Source organism: Triticum aestivum, chromosome 7A, assembly GCF_018294505.1.
Source record: "Triticum aestivum cultivar Chinese Spring chromosome 7A, IWGSC CS RefSeq v2.1, whole genome shotgun sequence".
NCBI classification, from domain to species: Eukaryota; Viridiplantae; Streptophyta; class Magnoliopsida; order Poales; family Poaceae; genus Triticum; species Triticum aestivum.
This window is the reverse complement of record NC_057812.1, coordinates 550,381,090-550,405,737: the sequence shown is the minus strand read 5'-3', so window position 1 is coordinate 550,405,737 and position 24,648 is coordinate 550,381,090. Positions and strand designations below refer to the sequence as shown.

At 42.4% G+C, this 24,648-nt stretch overlaps 1 long non-coding RNA gene across 1 annotated transcript; it reads left to right on the top strand.

The window, feature by feature from the left end:
* Positions 1-14,270: 14,270 nt before the first annotated feature.
* LOC123151947 (uncharacterized) lies at positions 14,271-16,539 on the top strand. Its single transcript, XR_006475925.1, has 4 exons — positions 14,271-14,761; positions 14,967-15,150; positions 15,242-15,306; positions 15,493-16,539. It is a non-coding gene; the product is annotated as an uncharacterized lncRNA (long non-coding RNA).
* Positions 16,540-24,648: the final 8,109 nt, after the last annotated feature.

The following is a 24,648-nucleotide window of genomic DNA, read 5'->3' as shown; positions in this document are numbered from 1 at the left end:
GATCGTACTTGCGTGTATAATCCCAAACTTTCTTCATGGAATCCCATGACCCCATAGAGAATGCATGCATAATGGTTTCCATGTGGGGCAAAATTGTGAATGTTTTTACGGTTTAGTGGGGGGGTTAGGATTATCACTGTTTAGGGTTTTAGGGTTGACGGAACTATGTTTGTCTTACAGTGTACCTATCACACACACCGGACATAGGTAGAGCGTTGGTCTACAATGGAATTCCTCCGGTAGCATCGATATGGTCCGTCGACTGGCTCAGCCGACATACTTCGTGCCACATAGAGCATGCATCCATCCACTGAACCGGATCGATGTTGAGTTGGTTTACATGTACATGTACAGGGACCGGAAATGTGCGTGTCAGAGATCGTACTTGCATGTACATGTACTAATGATCCCTAACTTTCTTCATGGCATCCCATGACCCCATAGAGAATTCATGCATAATGGTTTCCACGTGGGGCAAAATTTTGAATGTTTTCACGGTTTCGTGTGTGTGTGTGTGTGGGTGGGGGGGTAGGGTTATCAGGGTTTAGGGTTTAGGGTTTTTTGGTTTTTTGGGTTTAGGGTTTAGGGTTGGTTTACAATGGATTCCATCCGGTACCATCCAACAACCTTCGTGCCACATTGTTCACATTGTCCAATTAACACTTTGTATAGATTTTTTGGGTAAAAAATGAACGAAATAATGCAACTAATCTGAACGTAACGTTTGGCATGTATCAAACCAAGTAGCCACTATTCCTCAAAAAAACCAGTTAGCCACTAATTGCGTCAAACATATCTCGTAATTACCAACGAAAATGGGTTGACAATTATTTCTGCAAATTCTTGGAATGAATTTATTGCTCTTCCTTTTTAGAGAAGAATAAGTTACAAATTTGCTAACATAACAAATTTGTTGTTCAAATAGAAACTGCCTCATCATGTTGTGCCCCAAGACATGGCAGAATATGGTCATACAAGGCATTAATCACAAATTTTATTTTGGAAACAAGAAATCAGTTTTCAATTTTATTTGTCCTTTCCAATAGATTACAAATGAGCTTTTCCTTGGTCTGGTCATACAAGGCATTAAGCACAAATGACATTGCTTATACAAAAGCTGACTGAAATAATTTGTTAACAACTTCTAATGAGTGATGATCAACAAGTAAACAAATCCCACAACAATTACTGAAAAATAAAATCCCGCGGCCATCATATTTGCGTGCTTATTCAGATCGATCATCTGCCTTAAGTTATTGTTCATCTTCTTCAATTCCACCTTGAGTTCTGCATCCCCCACCATCAGAGGAACATTGGCATAGCCCTTATTATCCACCGCCGATGGCAGATCTGCCTCTAGGGTTGCCCCGTGCCTCAAATCAATGGGCAAAATCAATTAAGCCATCCGTTTGAAGCCTCTCAACGTATTCATCCAGCCACTCAAAATGCTTGCATGTTTTCAGCTTCTGAAATAGGGAAGGGAAACCCTAAATCACAATTCCGAGGAAATAAATATAAATCTGGGGTCAGAATTCATAGCAAAAAGACACAACAGAACATAGATTTAACCTTCCCCGCTTCTGGTTTGCTCTCGCATTTCACAAATTCCCGCCCATGGTTTCCATTCTTCTCCGATATGGTTATCAAACACTTCAGTGGTGCGATGCGTGGGCAGTCGGGGCATCTGGTCATCGGCAGTGAACCATACCACGGCCATGATGATGGAGAGGCCGAACTGGACATGGACATCTCTCGTCTCTCACCGTTCGCCGGCGATGGCAGGCTTCGTCGCCGGAGAAGAATAACAATTTGGTGGGGAAAGGGAAAGGGAGGCAATGGTGGGCGGCGGCTTGGCACGGGCACGGCGATGGCTCGGGCTTCTGTGATATGTGGTTGGACCCGCGGTCAGTGCACATGTTTTGGAATCCCCGAAAAGATCACACTCGTTAAAAAAACTTGCATCGAAGCACATTACTTCAAAATAACTAATTAACCCTACAATCACGGATGTGTACCTTCCCATTATACCACATATCTACCCTATCCTAACCACCCCCATCTACCTTGTTTCTCCTCACATAGCCATCACCGGGATCGCGCCATCGCTTCTCAAGCGACCATGCCGACGCCGGATTAAAAAGGTCTCCTCCACGGCTCCTCCCATCTTCGATTGCAGTGCAGATTATTTTTTCCATTGATTCGACCAAGAAGTCATTTCCAAAGAGATTAGAAAATCCAGGTTTTGCCATAGTTGAGTAGTCCTGGTGTAATTCGAGTACAGGATGTCATGCAAGAGCTTTTTGATTGATAGTTTGTAGTAGTTGATCGTACGAATTGGTTCTAAATATTTTTTCACGGTCGTATTGTTTCGAATTAGTTGGATGAGGTTGTGGATACAGTTTTCATACTATGGGTATATGTGTTGCTGTAGGGACCATGGTCTCAGAGGCACATAACAATCGTGCGGAGTATGACAAGTCTTTGCATGAAGCGCGTCGGGAGATCGACTTGAAGGTGCAAAAGGATCGTGATGAGGTAGATAAGAAACTGAAAAAGAACGTTCATACGTGGACAGGATGATAAAGGAGGAGCGTGAGGAGTTTTCCCGTAAAATGGCGAAGATGCGTCTTGAGATTGAAGAAAATTATAAGCGGGACTGTGAGTACATGGAAAAAAAGTTTGTCCTTGGCTACAAGGAAATGCATCAAACGTTGCAGAAGGACCAGAAGCTTGTGAACAGTATTATACAGACAGAGCGAGTCAGGATGGATGCGTATGTGTTGCAGGCACGTGCGGATATGGACAGTAAGCTGCTACAGGAGCGGTCGGACATGGATTATAAGGCCATGCTGGAGAAGGTCCGCTTGGAAGGACATATGTTAGAAGACCGTGCGATCTCACGGCCACCCCGACAACATGTCTTCAATTATTCTCCCCCTGTAAGTATCTCGCACTGATTCTATATATTAAGGACCTACGTATTCTATGATACAAACATCTTCAATTTGTGGCAACCTTATGTCGACGATTGTATGTAGGCTAAGCATCATGAGACGGCACAGTCGCCATTCACTCGAGACATTGCGATAGAGTCACCCGTTCAATGCCGCATCAATCCACCCCAACAACATATCGTCAATTCTCCCCTTGTAAGTACCTCGCAATGATGCATACCCAAGATATGGTATGACCTTTCAAAACTTGTGTGTAAACTCACTGTCGACGTTTCATACGCAGGATAAGAAACGTGTGATGGCAGAGTCCCCAGTCACACCACATGAAGGATACATTCCACATAACAAGGTGAGAAGGTTTGAGATGGCACAGTCCCCAGTCACTCCACATGAAGGATACATTCCAAAAAAGCAGGTAACAACACCGCAATGTTGCTATGCACATAAAAAATTATGTTTGCCCCTTTACTCATTGAATGTATTAACTCTGATGTGAGATACTAGGTGCTGGTCATGGAATTTTTTGTTAGAAGGGATGATGAGATGTCACATGTCCCGAGAGCATACTTTGATGAACACCCGGCAGAAGTCAGAATTTTTGAACCCGCCAAAGTGACCTACGATCTCATTATGAGTGAAATGAGAGATACTTTTGGTTGCAAACTGGGAGCAGAACTGTACTACTTCTTACCCGAGTCTGCGTGGAAGCTGCCAGAAGGAATGTTCTTGATTGCAGGACCAGATGATGTACAAAAAATGCTTTCTGATCTGAATGGAAGCAAGACATGTCACCTGTACATTGTGTACAATAGAACTACGAGTTGTTTTCCCGAGGATGACATTGATTCAGAGGTTCAAATTTTACATGTTACATGCATCTAGTTTATGGCTACGTCTTTTTTGAGTTCTTCCTAATACAATTCCTATGGTTTTCTACAGGAAGTGAGAATCCAAGAAATGGAGGGTCTTGCTAGAGAGTTGGCAGAGAAAGACCAAGAACAACTTAAGTTGTATGGTTACACTGATGTTAAAGAGAAAAAGATTGAAGCACATGGGTCGTCGCCAAGCCCGACACAATCTCCAACAACGCAACGCAAGAGGTCACTGGATTTTGGCAGTGCAAAAGACAATATGGAGTAGGCTCAATTGTTTTTCAACCAGTTTAAGCTTCAAACCAGGATTATTTTGTTGCAAACAAACATTTTTTTTTCTGTTTCACACTATGTTCGCAATTATGGTACAATTTATTCATGAGACAGTTCTTTGAACAACAATGCATGTGTTTTATGATCAATCATACAGTTGTTTCTGAGTTGTTTTTGAGATGGCATTGCATCTAAAGAAGTTTCCATCTATAAAACTTGGCACGCAGTCGCATCGGAATCGCATATCACGTGAGAGGCATTCGTCGCACGGGAGCGCGTCGCACGCGAGCTTGTTTTCAGGTAGAAATCATAACATAGTTTGGATAGATAAAGTTCACGTCCGCCACCCGCGCATGCAAACCCACATTGCCGCCATTCCCATGCATGCATGCCTCAGGCGCAGACAACGAGATGGCCCAACGGTCCATCCAGCGACCCAGCGGGTGAGGCTGGCGTGGGACGGCCCATCCGAATTAGGCCCAAGCGAGCGTCGCGCCGGGCACATCCCAGCGGTGCAGGGTGTTTAGTCCCACCTCGCCGAGCGAGCGGAGCTAGCACCGGTTTTATATAGCGGGCTGAGCTTTCCCTCTCAAGTTCCTTTCTAGCGGGCAGCACATTGCCTAACCATCTCCATCCCTGCCCTGTGGGCCTACTTGCTACCTGTTATCACAATCTGACGGGCCTCTGCATCCTGGCCCAATAAATGATTGGGTTACTAGTCATATGCAGGCTGTTTTATTGTGAACTTTAAGCGGCAAGTAGGCGGGCTTTTTTGTCATATTTCAGTTTTTTGCATTTGTCACCATTATTTCCATTGCAGCCAGTCCATCATGCTACATTTTGCACTACTAGGAAAAAGGCTATAGATGGAATGGACACTAATGGCGCACCTGTCATGTGGTGCGCCACTACTATATAGCAGTAGCATCACATCAGAACCATAAGTGTTCTGCACCAGCATCATAACAATCACATAACTACATAACAAAAGCAAACTTGTTCATCATTACAAAAGCAAACTTGTTCAACTTAACAAAAGCAAACTTGGTCATCATTACAAAAGCAAAGTTGTTCAACATAACAAAAGCAAACTTGTTCAACCACATAACTACAAACTGAGACACATAATACAACAAACAACTCAATATCCCCAGTAGTAGGGGTCATCCCGATGATCCTCCGCCTCTTGCCATTGCTCCAAACCTTCTTTGACGGTTTCGATTTTCTTCAATGCCTCGTAGGTGACATACGCATCTTTCGCTGCGTACTCGATGAGGTTGTTTGGCAGTGGGCTGTCCCCCCATCGTTTGTGGTACAATTTCTTGTTGATCTTCCCCTTCATTTCCTTGTAGGATGGGTGGATGAGGCTGGCTGCAAACCCAGCCAAAGACTGCCACTTCTTTCCATTGTTTGGAACTCTCCATTTGCGCTGCATGTCGACGTACTTGTCGGGGTTGATCTCCAAACCAGACAACTTCAGCTTCTCCTTGTCACCTCCAATGGAGAAGCCAACAAAGGTGTACTGCTTCTTCTCCTGCAGGAGCGGACGGGGTTCCTTGGGCCTGCATCAAATTAATCTGGTGCATCAAATTCATCTACTTCAAAAACTTCAGAAACTACTAATTAGACAGAAACTTCAGAACTAGTATTGCATCTACTTCAGAACTTCAGAACTAGTATTGCATCTACTTCAGAACTATTGCATCTACTTCAGAAACTTCAGAAACTTCAAAAACTACTAATTAGACAGAAACTTCAGAACTTCAGAACTAGTATTGCATCTACTTCAGAACTTCAGAAATATTGCATCTACTTCAGAAACTTCAGAAACTACTAATTAGACAGAAACTTCAAAACTTCAGAACTAGTATTGCGTCTACTTCAGAACTTCAGAACTATTGCATCTACTTCAGAAACTTCAGAAACTACTAATTAGACAGAAACTTCAGAACTTCAGAACTAGTATTGCATCTACTTCAGAACTTCAGAACTATTGCATCTACTTCAGAAACTTCAGAAACTTCAAAAACTACTAATTAGACATAAACTTCAGAACTTCAGAACTAGTATTGCATCTACTTCAGAACTTCAGAAATATTGCATCTACTTCAGAAACTTCAGAAACTACTAATTAGACAGAAACTTCAGAACTGGATGTTTTTTACCATTTGGTTGCCGCGGTGATGTGGTATACCAGGACGAGATCCTCCACGCATAACTGTAGAATTGCAGCCATTTGCGGAGGTTCGTCTTCCCTGGTATACTCGACATCAACGCCGATCGACCGAGAAACCATGCCGCCGAGCCTCCTCCTCATGTCGGGGATCCTCTTGTCAGCTTCGTCTGGATTGCTGGTGCATACGACATCCAGCTTCTCCTTCAGGTGGATATCAACCATGAGCGGCATGATGTAGTCCTCCTTCTGCCCGGGGACCGGAACATCGTCGTCGACCACCAGCAGCTCCTTGCCAGATGCCTCACCACGGTGATGCTTGGCAGACGGAGGGGAGTTGCTCCCAGAGGGAGGAAGATGGAGCAGCAATGGAATGAGGGAGGCAGAGGGAGGAAGATGGAGCGGCAATGGAATAGGAGGGGAGTTACCTGCGTCGTGGTCGTGAGGAGTTGCCAGTGGAGGGGAGATGTGGGGAGTTGCCAGTGGAGGGGAGACGTGGGGAGTTGCCTCCAAAACTCAAACGTCCTGCCCTTTGGCCCTCAAAAACTCTGGAGGGGAGACGTGGGCCCTTTGGTTGAAAAATTTGGGTGATTTGGAGGTGGTGGAAAAATTCACCTTTTTTTCAAAAACTGGCTTAAGTTAGACCAAATGGTCCCTCCGGAATGCGGGCATTTTTTCGACCACCTCCAAATCACCTCAATTTTGGCACAGATGATCTCTTCCACAAACAAAACTAGGTTTCCAAGTTTTTGTAATTTTTTGAATTTATAATGCCCACTAGACTGACTGCTGAAAACATCGGTCTATGCCTCAAGGGGGCATTGTAAAATAATTTTTTTCAAAATTTTCTTTCATAGACATGTTTGGCACATGTGGATCACCATGTAAAAGAAAATTTGGGTGATTTGGAGGTGATGGAAAAATTCACCCTTTTTTCAAAAACTGGCTTAAGTTAGACAAAATGGTCCCTCCGGAATGCCGGCATTTTTTCGACCACCTCCAAATCACCTCAATTTTGGCACACATGATCTCTTCCACAAACAAAACTAGGTTTCCAAGTTTTTTTATTTTTTTGAATTTTTTTGAATTTATAATGCCCTCTAGACTGACTGCTAAAAACATCGGTCTATGCCTCAAGGGGGCATTGTAAAATATATTTTTTCAAAATTTTCTTTCATAGACATGTTTGGCATATGTGGGTCACCATGTACAAGATAATTTGGGACCTGCATGCAAGAGTCGGGGACCTGCATGCAAGAGTCGGGGACCTGCATGCAAGAGTCGGGGACCTGCATGCAAGAGTCGGGGACTTGCATGTGAATAATGATTCATCAAGGCCTTGACAGCTACTGGCACAGCGGATGCCGCCCGATTTGCATGCAACAAAGATGAACGTGCATGGAGGTTTCTCAAAGATTTCCAAGCACACCCCAGTGGGCCCCGCTTATTTAAAAAATACGTCAGTCATTATTGCTCTATAAATGAAGAATATGCATGACAACCATAGTAAGGGTGAAGAATCATATTCATCCTACAATGAGGACCAACGCTTGCTAAAATCACCTTGATGAAGGTATTTAAGCAGGTAAAGGAGCTGCTCGAGGGGCGAGGTGGGACTATTTTTAGTTAGACGAGAACAACATGCGAGATCGTACGCGACGTGGGCCGTCCGAAGCTGCAACCTCGGATGGGCCGGTGTTTGGGTCAACGTAGGAAAACAGCCTGCCATGCATGCATGGCGTCAGTAGTCTTGCCTAAACGATGGACACGCACCGAGCCAGCCATGCAGACCGTGGGATCGCGCGGGAGATCCGTCTGGCGGCCGTGTGTGCGTGCAAAAATACATCACAATAATTATTCTACTCGACAATAACAAGTGCTCCATGCTAGCCCTTATTCCTGTTCGAAATACATCATCATTCTTAAAGTTGGACATCAAATGATACACACAGAAAATGGAAACGAAAGATGTCGAACTAATACAGTAACATGGTAGTACAACCGCACTTCACTAAATTACTGTCACGATGAAATAGAATGTAAAGACCACGTCACACAAAGCTGAATGACACACGATGTTCTCTGACTCATCGTCAGTTCATGCTGTATGTAGATATCACAGTTCAGCCTCGAGATCCTACACAGAAGAATACAATAAATCACATGGACATCAATTATGTGTAAAACACATGCAAAAAATAAATATGAACATATTTTGTACCTCTAGCAATTTAGCGCATTTACGTCGATTGTGACCTGGTTTCTTGCAATAGCCATAGATATTCTGTGATCTTGACTTCTTTGTCTTTGCCTGGAGCCTTTTCTTCAGTGCACCTCATCCTGGCACATGCACGGGATCCAGAACCTTATCAACTTTCTCCGAGTGCGGCATCAACGGGCCAAACCTAATGCTGTTATGCTGAGCACTAGTTGACTCCTTGCTGTCAGCTTGTTCCAAACTTGATTGCTTGCCATGATGTTATGCTTGCAAAAGCATCTTTAGACGGTGATAGTCCTCATCAGAGTGGCATGCCTTGAAACTTGCGGCGTGACTACAATTCCACAACTTGCGGTACCTCTGCAGGCTTACCGAATAGTCATACATCTGGTTTTTTTCTGGTAGGTGCGTATGCATATTTTGCATTCATAGTCCACCTAGTGGGAACACAACAACCTGGCAGAATTGTTTGTTTTAAAATCCCCAATATGTAAAAAATGTGGGAACATGGTGTGCCTACGCATTCCAGCTTACGGCAAGAACAACTCACCCTGTGCAAAAGACCTCCTTGCTCTTCAATGCGCACTCCAAACTTTTTATCCATTCTTTCCTGCTTGGACACAACATAAGTGGAATCTTCTGATCCATCTAGTATCTCTCTGATCTGACATTTGCTGATAGCATCTATGCTCCATAAGACCATCTTAAAGACACTAGGTGTGAAAACTGTTGCGGCGTGTTTCTCAAGCGGCAAAGCATTTTCCTCTGTAAATGGAACGGACTGCAAGGCTTCAACGTCATGGAGATCTTCGTTAATCCGTCGCGACGCAAGGCAACGCTCATAGTGCTCTAGCATTTCAAACAACGACATCTTACCCTCAAGATGCGTATGAGCACAGAGTTCAAGCTCTCACTCCTCTGATTGCTGCTCAATCCTAGGAAACAACGCCCCTCAAGATATGGAGCACACCACAACTTTCTCATCTGATACATCTGATGCAGCCAAGACTCCTCACTGGTTACTTTATTCCATTGTAAGAATTGTATCCATTTTATCTCATGCTCTTCAATGGAAAAAGTATCATAAATGAAAGATCTAAATTCATCCTTTACGTCGTCATCATGCAGATAGCGTACAATGTTCTGCTGAATGTGCCATATACATAGTCTATGGTTTGAGTCTGGCCAGACCACCCTTATTGCTCTCTGCATTGCAAGGTCCCCATCTGTGATCACAGATATCAGATGCTTCTGTGCCATGCAATCAGAAAAGGTCCGCAACATCCACTCGTATGCCTGGCTTGTTTCATGAGAAATTATACCACAACCAAAAATAACAGTGTTGCGGTGGTGATTCAACCCGACAAACGGCACGAATGGCAGATTGTATTTGTTGGTTCTGTATGTGCTATCGAAAACAATGACGTCTCTGAAAGCCTTGTAGTCAAGTCACGACTGACTATCAGCCCAGAACAGTCCCTTCAGATGGCCATGCTCGTCTACCAAGTACTTGAAGAAAAAAAAATCCACATCTCGTTCTCGCCTCGCCATCATGTGCATGATCACCGTATTAGCATCACCGACACTGATTGTCTCCTACTTATTAGCATGGCAGAAATTATAAACGTCCCTCTTTATGCATCCAACCTTATCAAATCCACCGTATTGAAAGCACAAAATATCCATAATACGGTATTTGCGGATCCCACATTTTTCCATGTCCGCAATGTCCGCTTTCTGCTCATCGCTAATTCGTCTGTGCGAACGCAGCAGACAAGAAAGATCCCGTGGGGCTAGAGGATGGCTGTGCTCATCGATGAAATCCTTGACAAACCACCGACCGGTTTCCTCCTGTCTTGTAATGACCAATTTAGCATTACACCCATCACGAGTTAAAATTCGTGGCTTCTTCTTTCTATCTTCCATCTTTCTTTTCATGTGCTTCTCTTCGCGAAACCCTTGACAACTACACACAATTTTCCTTAAAATTATGTATTTGTTGGATCCATCCCACTCAACGTAGCTTTTCCTCACACTAAAACCTTTTTCAAGAGCATATTTGTTGTAGAATTCATAGCCTTCAGCCTCACTAACAAACATCTTGTTGACAACATTTACATACTCGAACATACTCTCATCACTTGCATACGCCATGTCTTCCTGCGTATGACATGTGAGGGAAACCAATCATCAACATCTTTCTGTTTATCAATGTTGCGGGTGTAAAATAGCTCATAGGCAAAGACAAGTGCATGGAAAAGACTTTGCTCGTTTGACATGTGAGGGAAACCAATCATCAACGTCCAACAAGTAGTATCTCATCTTCCTTTAAACTATATTTCATGCACTATGCAAACCTAAAGTGATGATGACTTTAATAAACTAAATTAAGTGAACTATGGAACCAGTATCTCATCTTCCTTTTAGTATATCTCATCTCAAACGTCAAGTAAGTCACTTTTTTCTGCGGTACCAAAGGAAGTAAGCAATGCCCTCAGCATCTTACTTAAACAAACATGATGCGATTAGCTCAAGAGAAACTATGCCACGATGAAGCTTTCCATTTGTTGTTCTAGTCCGTACCCGGATCTTGTGGGGTTGAGGTTGTACTGCATGCACGGTGGAGGGGCGCAACGGCCAAGAGAACGAGCAGAACGCCAAGCCGAATTCATACCTTAAGGATGGTACGCGCGAAGAGATGGGATCGCCCGCCGCGGTCGCCGCCGATTCAGCCGGCGCAGATCCGGCCTTCTTCTTCTTCGGTGACGGCGTGGGGGCTGGGGTTGGTTGGATGGAGGACGAGGACGATGAATTTATTCCTCTCGCCGGGCAGGTCGAGGACGGAGAAGGTCAGGAGCGGCGAGCGGCGACGAATAGATCGGAGGAGGATTCTGAACTGGATCGAGTAGACATGGATCCGGTCCTCAGGTGATCGGTTCAAGAAAAGATATTTCCCCCTGGACCATTATGCCCTTATCACAATTAACATATTAAATTTAATCAATTAAAATTCCCCGCAAGATCTGACGGCTAATAAAAATCAGACGTGATCAGACATGTAAGTACTGCTAAGTACTCCGAGTACTAACCCAATCACCGTAAAACAACTCTAGTTTAGTTTAATTAAGGTCAAATTAGGTTCTATTTTGGATTTGAACAGTGGTGTTGCTCAAATCGTTGGATTTGAACTACTCCCTCCGTCTAGGTGAGTAAGTCATCTTAGGAGTGGCAGCGCAACCTAGGTGGCTTTAGATTGGGCGAGGAGGAGCACCGGGACGAGCTGAACTTCCAGTCACAACATTGTTACAAAAGGAAGCAAAATCAGCATTTAATCGCTGGTTATTAAGATGCCTTTTCAGCTGTCCATGCAGGCCCGTACGTGATTGCATGCAAAACTGGCTTCAATTCTTGCCTAATCAATGCCCAGCCGCGAAGCATGCACTGGTTGAGCAGAGGGATTTCCAAGGGGGAGAACAAGGCAGCGGAGGAAATCTAGGAGGATGTGGGTGCTCGTGAACAAGGCTGGGACGGGATCAAGGAGAATTTAATGTTCTGCGTCTTATGGTTTTGGGAAAATCTGGATTTCGTAAGGTGACTTATTCACCTAGAGAGAGGAAGTACTTATGTTTATTCTGGTGCAGTTCACTATTTAATTATGTGAAGTACATACCAAATGATACCTTTTAATTAACATGAACTATGTTATATTTATTAACTTTGATGTACCATTTGACAGTAATCGAGAGTTATATTACGTGTGTGGTGCGCGCCAATAGTAACAACCAACACTACTGTAGTGCGTGGAGTACTACTAGTAAATCATAACCATTATAACTTGGAATCAGCAGGGGATCAATCCGAATCATGCATACAAATTAAACAATTACTACCTCGGTCCTGGTGCATAGGACATGTGCGTAGTTCTAGGTTGTTTATTTGATCAATTAAAAATGTGTTATATGTCATCAAAAGTTAGGGCTCCTTTGATTCAAAGGAATTTTATAGGATTTTTGGAGGATTGAAATCCTTAGGATTTTTTCCTATGTTGGTCCTTTAATTCATATGATTGGATTCCATAGGAATTTTTCCTATGGAATCTTTTGTACTACATTTCATAGGAAATCTAACATCCAATCCAACCTCTTTTTAAAATTCCTTTGTTTTTTCTGTGGCATCAAGCACTCATTGCTAATCCTATAGCATTCATCAAGTGGGCATGCCACTCCAACCCTATACTTTTCCTATTCCTACGTTTTCAAAATCCTACGAATCAAAGAGGCCCTTATCCTTGATTCCTATTCGAATATAGTTTTCATTACATATATTTTTGTTACATATAATACATATTTAGTTAGTTAAATTGATGGCCTAGAAGTACGTGCATGCCCTATATATGCACCAAGTCACAAGGAGTATTAATCATGGCTGTTTTAACTAAAAATCAACGGTGAATATATTTCAGTCTATATGCATACGAACATGTTGACGTGTTTGCCTATTGTTTTAATAATACAATTCAAATTGATAGATTTGAGATAAACGCCATAAATAAATAATGAGTCTTAGTGTTTTCTTCATTCTTTATGTATCTATCAGATACGTAATAGCCATTCTAGTACTTCTACCCAATGTTTTTACAATCAAGATTTCAAAAACCTACTCAAGGTTTCAAATGAACTTCTAAACATCTGTTTTTTTTTTGGTCAGGAACTCCTAAACATTTTTAAAGGTAACTAGTCCTATGCAGGTGGACATGTTGATGAGCTGTCCTTCTTTTATGTGCAATTATTGCATTAGTGATAATAATGCAAATATTTCCTTAAGATGCATGTGGTATGCATTATGCTATAATGAAATTAAGTATGCGTGTTAGTTTTGTACTATGTAAACTGCACTTTTGTAATAACTAGACATTGCCCTGGTCTTTTGTGCGGAATTGGATATATACTAGTAGTTCATAAATATTGTGTAGAATGAAATTCAGTCCTTATGATTTAAACTATGTGAGGAATTTCCATATAACCAAAAAAAATCATACTCTGTCCAATCCATAGTAATTGTCGTTGATTTAGTACAAAGTGTACTAAATCATCGATAATTAATATGAATCGAAGGGAGTAGTAACATAAAAAGTTGTGCATGTTACAATTAAATGCATTGTGATTTAAGTCTACTTCAAATATATTAATGCATGTCGCATTATAGAGGATACTCATGTGCAGATCATCGGATGGATGATAATGGATCAAGCTGGTAAATCTAGTGGCTACCACAATTTTAATAATGTGGAATCACGCATATTGAAATAATTAGAATTAATAGAGGAGTTGCTATACTTGCTTTTTAGTACGTAATTGCCATGCTAGGGGCCGTTAGTACACATGGAATCGTTTCCTCTGGATGGTTGTGTATGGACCGAAATTTTGAATTTTTGCCTCGGGTAGGTCCGTGGGAACTGAGTTTACCATGTGTGTCGCTTTGAGATTTGCACACGCAAATTGAACGTAACATAGAGCGTTCTCTAAAGAACCACTCCTAAGAACGTCAGCAAAATAGCTTTGACATTCAACTTCGCAAAGACCCCCTTGTGTCGCCTCCCCTGGACGACGCCGGGGGCACAAAACCTAGCGCCGACATCCCCCATTTCCATGATCTCCTGCCGCCACCGCCGCCGCCGCAGGCGAGGGTCGCGGTGTCAGCGGGCCTGACGCCAAAGGCGCTAGGCAGGCGGTTCGCAGTGGAACTCCCACAAGCAGGGGCGGAGCCCATTGGGCTGACCCTGATGCACAGGAATACGGGCCCATCTAATTTTTTAGTGCTACCTACCACCTAAAAAGGCCCTGTGCATCAGGTTGGCCCAACATCAGTGCATCAGGGTGTCCAGACTTCACGCACGCACGCCTCCGCAATGGGCCAATACAGGCCACGCACACACGCACCTGCTGTTTGTTCCCCAGCCCAAGTCACGTACGCACGCTGTAATCAATCGATCGATCAGTTTCCCGTGTAGACGTACGTGCGCGTACCAAGCGGCCGTGAAATCAATCGATCCATACGACCTATATACGCCTCGCGTACACAGGCGGCAGCGAACCGGCGACGTCGGACGCCGCAGGCCGCAGCACCACAGCCACACTTGAGTTCCGCGCGACACCTACCGCACGTCGCAATTTCGTCTTCGGCTGGCCCTCCTGCTCTCTGCAATTCGGCGACCTGTCCGAGAGATCTTCCGTTCTGTCTATAGATTGGATAGGAAGGAACCCCAATTCTGGTAGTGTCCTTGCCCTACCTTTTCTAAATCTTTCTACGAATTGCAAGTTGCAAAAGTTACGTGTATAAACTTGCAGCTGATAGATTAAATCCCTATGTATTGGCAAAACTTGGAGCATTTTTTAGGGTTATAAACTTGCGGCTGATAGATTAAATCCACTCTCATTTTTTATCTCTCATATGTAATTTGTATTTGTTATATGCAGATAATATTGAGAAGTTTCTTCTCAAAAGAAAAGCGCCATCACAAGATGTTTTGGAAAACATAATTTGGGGAGAGAGGATTCAATATGATCCGGGCAAGAGAAAATTGAAAGAATGAATGAAAAAGGCCAGCAATGCTCAAGTTGTTGAATATTTCGTCGCTCGGAGGTGTAGGATGTACTAAAGGTAATTTACAGGTTTTTAGTCATTTAAGTACTTTCATCCTAGCATTTTATTATGTTCGACTAGAAAGTTCAATTCTATTTTTATCTTGTAGGTTACTGAACCTTGTTGTCCAATGATGTATTCTAGAATTTGGAAATGCAAGACATCCATTTTCAGGTAATTTTGTCTCTCATTTTATCATTATAGTGAGCATTTTGATTGCTACATATTTTTTTACACATCGCCTTCTATTATGTCCTATAATATGTGCTAGAAGTTGTTAAACAAACCTTTATTCAATAGAAAGTTGTTTGAAAATTTTACGCCTTATTAAAGCGGTGCATCGGGTAACATTTGCTCCAGCTCCGCCCCTGCCCACAAGGCGGCATGGGCGCCTCCTTCGGTGCTTGCACGTGCAACAGTTAGGGTGGTGCCTCTGACTGGGCGGCGGTCGCCGGATATCCACAACCGGTGGGGTGGGCTGCCCAGCCTGGATGGGTGGCGGTTGTGGCCGGCGCTCCATGTATGGCGTGGTGTGGCTCTTCTCCCGATAGAAGGGTCATGCCGACCATGGATCTGGCGTCCCATCCAGATCTATCGCGGTATGGTCTTGGTCAGCCCGCGGTGCACGGAAGGACCTGTGAGGGGCGGCGGGAGGCCCTCTGCCAGCGTTCCGGTGGCAGCATATGTCCTCAGGGCGAGGCTGTGCACATATCCAGTCAGCTGTGAGATCGGGGCGGCGCAACTACCGGTGAAAATCATTCTGATTACGGTCGTGACGGACGATGGCAACGTCTCTCACATCGTTTTCTTCTCGAGGCATTGTCGTTGCAGGTTGTGTCACTACGCTCGGAATTCTCCAGGGGAAACCCTATATCTGGGTATCCCGGATCAAACGATGACGACGCCTTCATTGTCATTCTCCCTCTTGACGGCATTGTTTTGGAGCATGAGCTGGCGGAGGAGACAAGAGGAGGAGCGATGTTACATCTACCGCAAGACCGACGGCGTGACTTGGCGGCTTGGCGCAGCAGAGTATCGGCGACGGGCGCCCGTGGGATGATGACGTTGTCTGGCGTCGCGGTGATGTCGACGACAGAATGGCCTGGCAAGATGTATATGTTGATCGATCCTGAAGCTGGGATGGCGAAAGATGGCGGTGGAGGATTCTAGAGTGGGCGCACGTGCTGCGCTCTGAGAGTCTAGCTACCGGTTTGTGCTCTCGGTTTGCCGTCGGACGGCTTAGTTAGGCCACCGAAATATATGATGTGTGTTGAATGCAGTCAGGGCACATCATTAAGTTTGTAGGTGTAGCGACATTAATTGCTAGGAAGGTCGTCTTGGATTGATTCATGTATTTATTTTGTTTGGTTCTGTTAAATAATATAATAAAGTGCTTGTATGCATCGCTCGGGGGAGAGACAAGGTAAACCTTCTTTTCCAGAAAAAAGCAAAATAGCTTCTTTTTACATGAACAAATTTTGGATACTGTACCCCAGTATCGTTGATGGAAATTAATGCAACCACCGCAGCCGGCGGGAAAGGCAGCCGTACAAGTAACTGAAACCACATGCGGAAAATTCCAAGTACTCGGCCCGCGCGCGCCTATAAAGATCTCATTTGCTCGCAAATTCTAGATCAACCATCTTAGCTTCGTAACAGCCTTGGCCTGCTTCAAGGTGAAAGCAACTGTAAGATCGTCCTCCCCCTCACACTCTTTTTAGTATTCGATACATTCTAGGAGTAATTAATACATATACGACTCTGGCTGATGGTAGCTAACTTGGCCGTTGTGCTGGCTGGGCTCTTGTGTGCTTTCGATGATGTCTGTAGTCTGTCCATGCAGTGGGTGCCATGTTAGTTTCTCTTCTGTTCTGAACATTGTAGCTGGTGCTCCCAGCATAGCGTCCTTGAGCTTTCTATAAAAGCAGGGCCGTATAGCCTGGCTGTAGAAATTTATATGTAGGACCCACTCAGTTTTGCAATGTACTCATATGTCCATAATCTTCGCAAGTATCCATTTCAAAATGGCAGTCCAGGTGATGGCTGCTATGTCGCTTTTACTGAGAGTGTAAAATTTTAAATGCAAATTAAGTAGGACTTTTGGAGGGAAAAAATCTAATGGATGTAGAGAACATAAGGTATATTTATGTATTTCAAAGATGGACAATTATTGCTTATTTTGCACCAATATTCGGTTTACCCGCTTGTTTCTGCACATTGTGGGTGTGGATAAAGATTGTGAATCATGTACTCCCTTCGTCTCAAAATAAGTGTCAACTTTGTACTAGGTTTAGTACAAAGTTGTACTAAACTTGAGACACATATTTTGGGACGGAGGGAGTACTTATTACTTTCAAAGTTGTCAGGATGAGGTACTATCCTTTTCATTCACATTGGAGAATCATGCTTCTGCCAAATTAAAAAAAAAACTACTAATCTGAATTGAGTATGTTCTTAGAATGGAAATAATAATGTTGCAGTTGATATGTTTATGTAAACTGAGTGAACTTATTCCAATATATATATATATATATATATATATATATATATATATATATATAGGGTAACGCTATTCTAAGCGTGAGTGTAGAATAGTTTATTCTACACCCTCTAGTAACGCTATATACAAAATCTAGTAAAACGATATACAAAATGTAGTAATTCGGAACATATTTTTTTTATCACTCAAGTTTGTAATTTACTACATTTTTACGAAAATTACTATATTTTACATAGTGTGTTACTATATTTTGTATATACCGTTACTGGGGTGTAGAATAAGCTATTCTACACTCATGTGGTACTATATATACTATTTTATTATATTAAATATGTTCGTATACTATATTTAAGATATTTCAAAACAAGTTACATGAAAAAATTGCATATGAGCCCATAGTTTTTGTTATATTTGTGAAATACTTACATATTTATACGTAAAAAAGAGCATACTCAAAAAATGATACATACTACCTAAAAATTTGTATATATACTATCTAACCATTGTTATATACTACATACTACACGTACATACTCTCGATTTCAACAGATACTATATACAACATACAAAACGCAAGTGGTGGTAACTACCACTGCTTGTAGGAAACATTTGTCCTATATATATATATATATATATATATATATATATATATATATATATATATATATATATATATATATATTGTAAACGATTCCATCGTTTAACTGGGTCAGATGCATATTTACATTTATTACAATCAGTGTTAATATATATTTTAGAATCATCTATTCCAACGAATGTCAAAATATATTTAAATTCATCTACGATGTTGACAGAGGATACATAAACTTTGTAAATTCAAAAGTTTATTCTGATGAGTGATATTAGGAATTGATTCTGGTATTTTAAATGAGTGATAATAGGAATTGATTTAGGATTTAGCTATACCCCTTTTATTCTGATGATTGTACTAATTAACTACATTAATCGTAACCTTCATACTTCAAATCTAAATGTCAAGATAACTATTTGTTGTGTGATGGCCCAGGGGGCTCTAACATGCATGAAATGTTACATGCTATAAAATCCTGATAATTTTGATGAATATAGCGGTTTCCAAGGAGACTTAATTAACAACAATATGACATAAGACATAAGATAATTGACCACTAACTTGACTTCATATATTTCTTGTGTTAGGCTGGTTAGTTTGACGACGGCGACCAACATGGATCAAACCACCAGTGTCGCAGCATGTCTCACATAGCAATTTTCTTCCTCACCATCAAAATGATCAAAAGAAGAACTCTGCACCAAGAGGGACCTTCACTTCCACTTGTTGTGAGTGTTGTCTCACTGTCAACATATTTGCCTACATTTCTATCCAAGGGCCTATCTGCCGTGATTCAAGACCTACACACAAAGATGGGCAGTGTGTTCACAATAAGTCTTTTTGGGCTGAAGAAGGTGACCTTCCTGGTTGGACCAGAGGTCACAGCCCATTTCTTCCAAGGCTCGGAATCGGAGATAAGGCAGTCCAATATCTACAAAGTCACGGTGCCCGTTTTTGGCCGAGGGGTTTTGTACGATGTGGACTTGGCTACTAGGAGCAGGCAGATTAGCTTTTATCTCGATTCGATAAAGCCAATGAACTTGAGAGGCCACGTTGATTCCATGGTTAAGGAAGTGGAGGTAAGCAACATATATCTGCTATCATCCTACTCTTGATTATTTCTCTTTTCACGTTATTATCATTTGGTAGTCCTTTTTTCTCTATTTCATGTGATCACACTCCTTTGTTTTATCATTTCCTTCTAGTGGGTGTCTTATCTCAAAATAAAATTTGTGTAGGACTACTTCACAAAATGGGGGCAGCATGGTGTCGTTGACATAAAGCATGAGATGGGGAACCTAATCTTGCTGATCGCAAATCGATGCTTGCTTGGAAAACAGTTCCGAGAGAATATGTTTGAAGAAGTATCCACGCTCGCTCATGGTATTTTTTATAATGGCTTCCACTTGATCAGCCTCTTCTTCCCATATCTACCTATCCCACCACACCGTCGTCGTGACAAAGCTCGTGCTAAGCTGGGAGAGATGATCCATGAGGTCGTGAGATCACGTAGGAGTTCAGGCCAGGCTGAGAATGATGTGCTACAGAAATTTGTAGACTCCAAATACATCAATGGCCGCTCCATGACTGAGAATGAGATCGCGGGGCTGCTCATTTGTATGATGTTTGCAGCACAACACACGAGCTCCGCCACCAGTACCTGTACAGGAGCTTGTCTGCTCAGTCATGAAGAAAGCTACTTGGCTGCTGCTATCGAAGAGCAGAAACGGATCATGGAACGTCATGGGGAACATATAGACTACACCATCTTGCAAGAGATGGGAACCTTGCATTGCTGCATCAAAGAGGCACTGAGGTTGCACTCTCCAGCAATTCTGCTGATCCGCCATGCAAGCAAGAGCTACAGTGTGCAAACAAGAGAAGGCAATAGAATTGATATCCCTCAAGGACATACCTTAGCAACCTGCACTACAGTTAGCAGCAAGCTACCATACATCTATATGGATCCGGATGTATATGATCCAAGTAGGTTTGGTCCAGGGAGAGAGGAAGACAAAGTTGGTGGCAAGTTCTCTTATACACCATTTAGCGCTGGGAGGCACTTCTGCTTGGGAGAGGATTTTGCTTACACGCAAATTAAGGTGATATGGAGCCATTTGCTGAGGAACTTTGAGCTCGAATTGATCTCCCCTTTCCCGAAGGAGGAATGGGACAAATTCATTCCAGGGCCTAAAGGTAAAGTGATGGTTAGTTACAAGAGACGAAGAATCATGTGATTAGCATCTATTGAAGAACTTTGTGAGGATGTGTTCTTATGTGGTGGATCAGGTAAACTGTTAAGTGTGTAATTTGAGGAGAGAATAAATGTATGCGCAGTTGGGAATATTGGTAAAATATGTATTTCAAAAGATAAAGTGTGTAGTTTGAAGGGAGAATAATGGGTATGTACGTTTGGGACTATAGGTAAAATATGTACTTCAAAAGATTGTGTCTAATTTGAAGGGAGAATAAAGAGTGTACATTTGGGACTACATGTTAAATATGTATTTCAAAGAAGAATAGTGTATGTCATTCTGTTGGCTACCAATCAGGAAAGTGTCAAACATGGAATCATCACAATTATTGCTTGAGTTCATGTGGTATATTTCATGGAAAATTAGGTCTTTGCCACTATATTGTGATATTTGGTGCCTGCCACTAAATTTGTTGAAGTTTTGATTGTGTCACCAATGCTATGGAAGAAATTGGGCAGAAGCCACTTCTTGATGTTTGCTCAAGTTACCGTATGTTCAGCTATCATTGGCGCCCCCTTTGATCCATCTATTATTATATGGGACCCACCACCCTTCCATTCGCTATGATCCCATTACTTTTCAATGTCATCAATAACTCACAAGAGGCCCACATGTAGCACTTGAGTCAAATGCTACACCCCCTTCTTATCCGACCACCGTCACGCAAATTGTCACGCACTGTCCTGTCCCCTAGACACACATACCCTTTTCTACCCCTTCCGTCGGAGTGCGCCGCTCGCATTTATTTAAATAGGAGTTGCCCCCACAACCATAGCTACCATACTCACCTATACTACTTAGGGAAGCGCTAGGCATCGACTACTGCAAATTTGCACCTATTAGACTAGTCCATAGCCATTGGATAGGAGAGTGTTGGAGCGTTGGATTAGAATGCCGTGTTACGTTGCAGTTTCCACCTGATTAGGAGATAAGTCCTTGATTGATTTTATCACTTTCCTTATTAATTGCTTCAAAAGAATACACTCTAACTAAATGCTCCCAAAAAATCCGCCCTAATTAACTCCTCCAAGATCCGTTTTATGTTCCCAAATATAGATTCTAGTTTGTTTGTTATGTCTTACAACTGGACGTTTGAAGCAAAACATTGGAGCTTAGGCTATTCAAAATTTGAGTGCTTGAAGCACAGTACACCAATATTAGAAGCATAACTGATTAATGTACAACAAGAAGTGTATCCAGCCATGTATGAAGCGTGATGCACCACCGTTGTAGGAAGCATGATTAGAGTGTAAGAAAAACTTTGTGCCTTATCTTCTCATACTCGGTGTTTCCGCCGTGTGCTCCTATTCCATATGTGCTTCTTATGCGTGATATTATTTGGGCATGGAAGCACTTGTGTGGTGGTGAGCTAGGTAGGAAGCACATATTGTGATAGGTGGAAACATGGTTTACTAAATTGAAAGCATATATTGAACGGTGTACATAAAGCACTTCTGTGGTAGTAAGGACTAGGAATTGAACCATTCATTCTGTTTCGTGCTTCCATTTTAATCGGAGATTCTTTCAATTTGGCGAAATCTTATGTATAGTGCAACAGTCTGTTCTTTTTTGTTTGTGGCACGATGAAGATGTATTTTAGAGGACAGTAAATTGTTTCCAATGTTCCATTAAATTGCTTCCGAGGAAACAAATATTTGTTCTAAAGAAGACTTATTTACCATTGAAACTACACTGATTTAAAACCAAAAATACTATTTCTTCCAAAGAAACGACAATATGCATCCAAAGAAATAACAATATGCGTCCAAAGAAATAACAATTCTGGACACCACCAAGTCGATGGCCGACATGCTTCCTTTTCAGTGTTGGCCATGCTTCCCACTGATGCTAGTCATGCTTCCTTGTGATGTTTGTCATTCTTTTTTCTAATGGTAAGCGTGTTTCCTTCCATCATAACATGGTGAACGGTATCAACAAGGAGTGAAATGAACGGATGAAGACTGCAACATCAATGCACCATTGGCTAAGGTCCTCGTTGAAAACAAAGTAGTTCAGTTCAGAATGCGAGGCGTGGTTTCATGTAGCCAGCCGCACGACCTCCTGTCGCTTGATGATCCTTCCCGATGCATGTTGAGTGTCCATGTTAGGATGGTGTCACGTCCAACTACTGAGGGGACGATGTTCCGATGTGGTGTATCATGGAGTATATCATGTGGCGGTCGGCACCACCACACCATCTACTGTGGTGATGCAAGTGTGAGGACTTTGTCCCTCGCACCATCCCATATGGACAGACGTGCTGCTTGATACGTCTCCAACGTATCTACTTTTCCAATTGCCCTTATTTTGGACTCTAACTTGCATGATTTGAATGGAACTAACCCGGATTGACGCTGTTTTCAGCAGAATTACCATGGTGTTATTTATGTGCAGGAGCAAACGTTCTCGGAATGACCTGAAACTTCACGGAGCAACTTTTCAGAAAATATGAAAAATATCTGCAAAAGATGAAGGCCAGGGGGGCCACCACCTCTCCACGAGGGTGGGGGCGTGCCCCCTACCTCGTGGGCCCCCTGTTGCCTCTCCGACTCCAACTCCAACTCCATATATTGTGTTTCGGGGAGAAAAAAAATCAGAGAGAAGAAATCATCGCGTTTTACGATACGGAGCCGCCGCCAAGCCCGAAAACCTCTCGGGAGGGCTGATCTGGAGTCCGTTCGGGGCTCCGGAGAGGGGAATCCGTCGCCATCGTCATCATCAACCATCCTCCATCACCAATTTTATGATGCTCACCGCCGTGCGTGAGTAATTCCATTGTAGGCTTGCTGGACGGTGATGGGTTGGATGGGATCTATCATGTAATCGAGTTAGTTTTGTTAGGGTTTGATCCCTAGTGTCCACTATGTTCTGAGATTGATGTTGCTATGACTTTGCTATGCTTAATGCTTGTCACTAGGGCCCGAGTGCCATGATTTCAGATCTGAACCTATTATTTTTTCATCAATATATGAGTGTTCTTGATCCTATCTTGCAAGTCTATAGTCACCTATTATGTGTTATGATCCATTAACCCCGAAGTGACAATAATCGGGATACTTACCGGTGATGACCGTAGTTTGAGGAGTTCATGTATTCACTATGTGTTAATGCTTTGTTCCGGTACTCTATTAAAAGGAGGCCTTAATATCCCTTAGTTTTAGTAAGGACCCCGCTGCCACGGGAGGGTAGGACAAAAGATGTCATGCAAGTTCTTTTCCATAAGCACGTATGACTATGTTCGGAATACATGCCTACATTATATCAATAAACTGGAGCTAGTTCTGTGTCACCCTAGGTTATGACTATTACATGATGAACCGCCGCTAGTGCAGAACCGGGCAATAGCACCGGTTCGTAAGGCCCTTTAGTGTCGGTTCGGTAACCGGCACTAAATTGTTGGCACTAAAGCCCCCCCCTTTAGTACCAGTTCAGCACGAACCGGTGCTAAAGGGCAACCACGTGGCACGAGGCAGCTCCGTGGGCGCGTAGGACATTAGTACCAGTTGGTAAGAGCAACCGGTACTAAATGTTTGGGTGTGTTTTGGTTTTATTTTTTATTTTTACTTTAATTTTGTGTTTTCAATTTAATTTAGTGATTGTTTTACATTATAATGAGTTGTTAAATCATTAGGTGAATGTACCGTAGATTAGTTTGACTGGATGCATGTGGATCCTAGCTAAGTCATCAAGTATATGTCATATCCATATTATATATACTTGATCACCTAATTAAGTGATTGAGGTAATATGCATATGGCATATACTTGATCACTTAGCTAGAATCCATCCAGTTGAAATTAATATGTAGTTTCTTTCATAAATGATATAATAACTCATCATCATCATCATCATATTAATATAAAAACTCTTGCATCATATATATCATCACCAACAACAGTTTTCATAGCTAGCTAAAAATCATCATATAATAGTCGTCTCATTACCACTACTTAATCATCATATAGTCATTACCGCTATCTAATCACCACCAACACTAGCTTAAAGAACAAACATTCACTTGTACCAGAAGCAAAGATATCATCGAGTTCAACATGGTAATGATATTATAAGCATTCATAACACTACAAAAGCAAATCACTCTTTGAGATTAAGTTCAGGACGAAGAACACGGACATGAGAGGACAAGTACTAAGAGCATGAACTAGCTA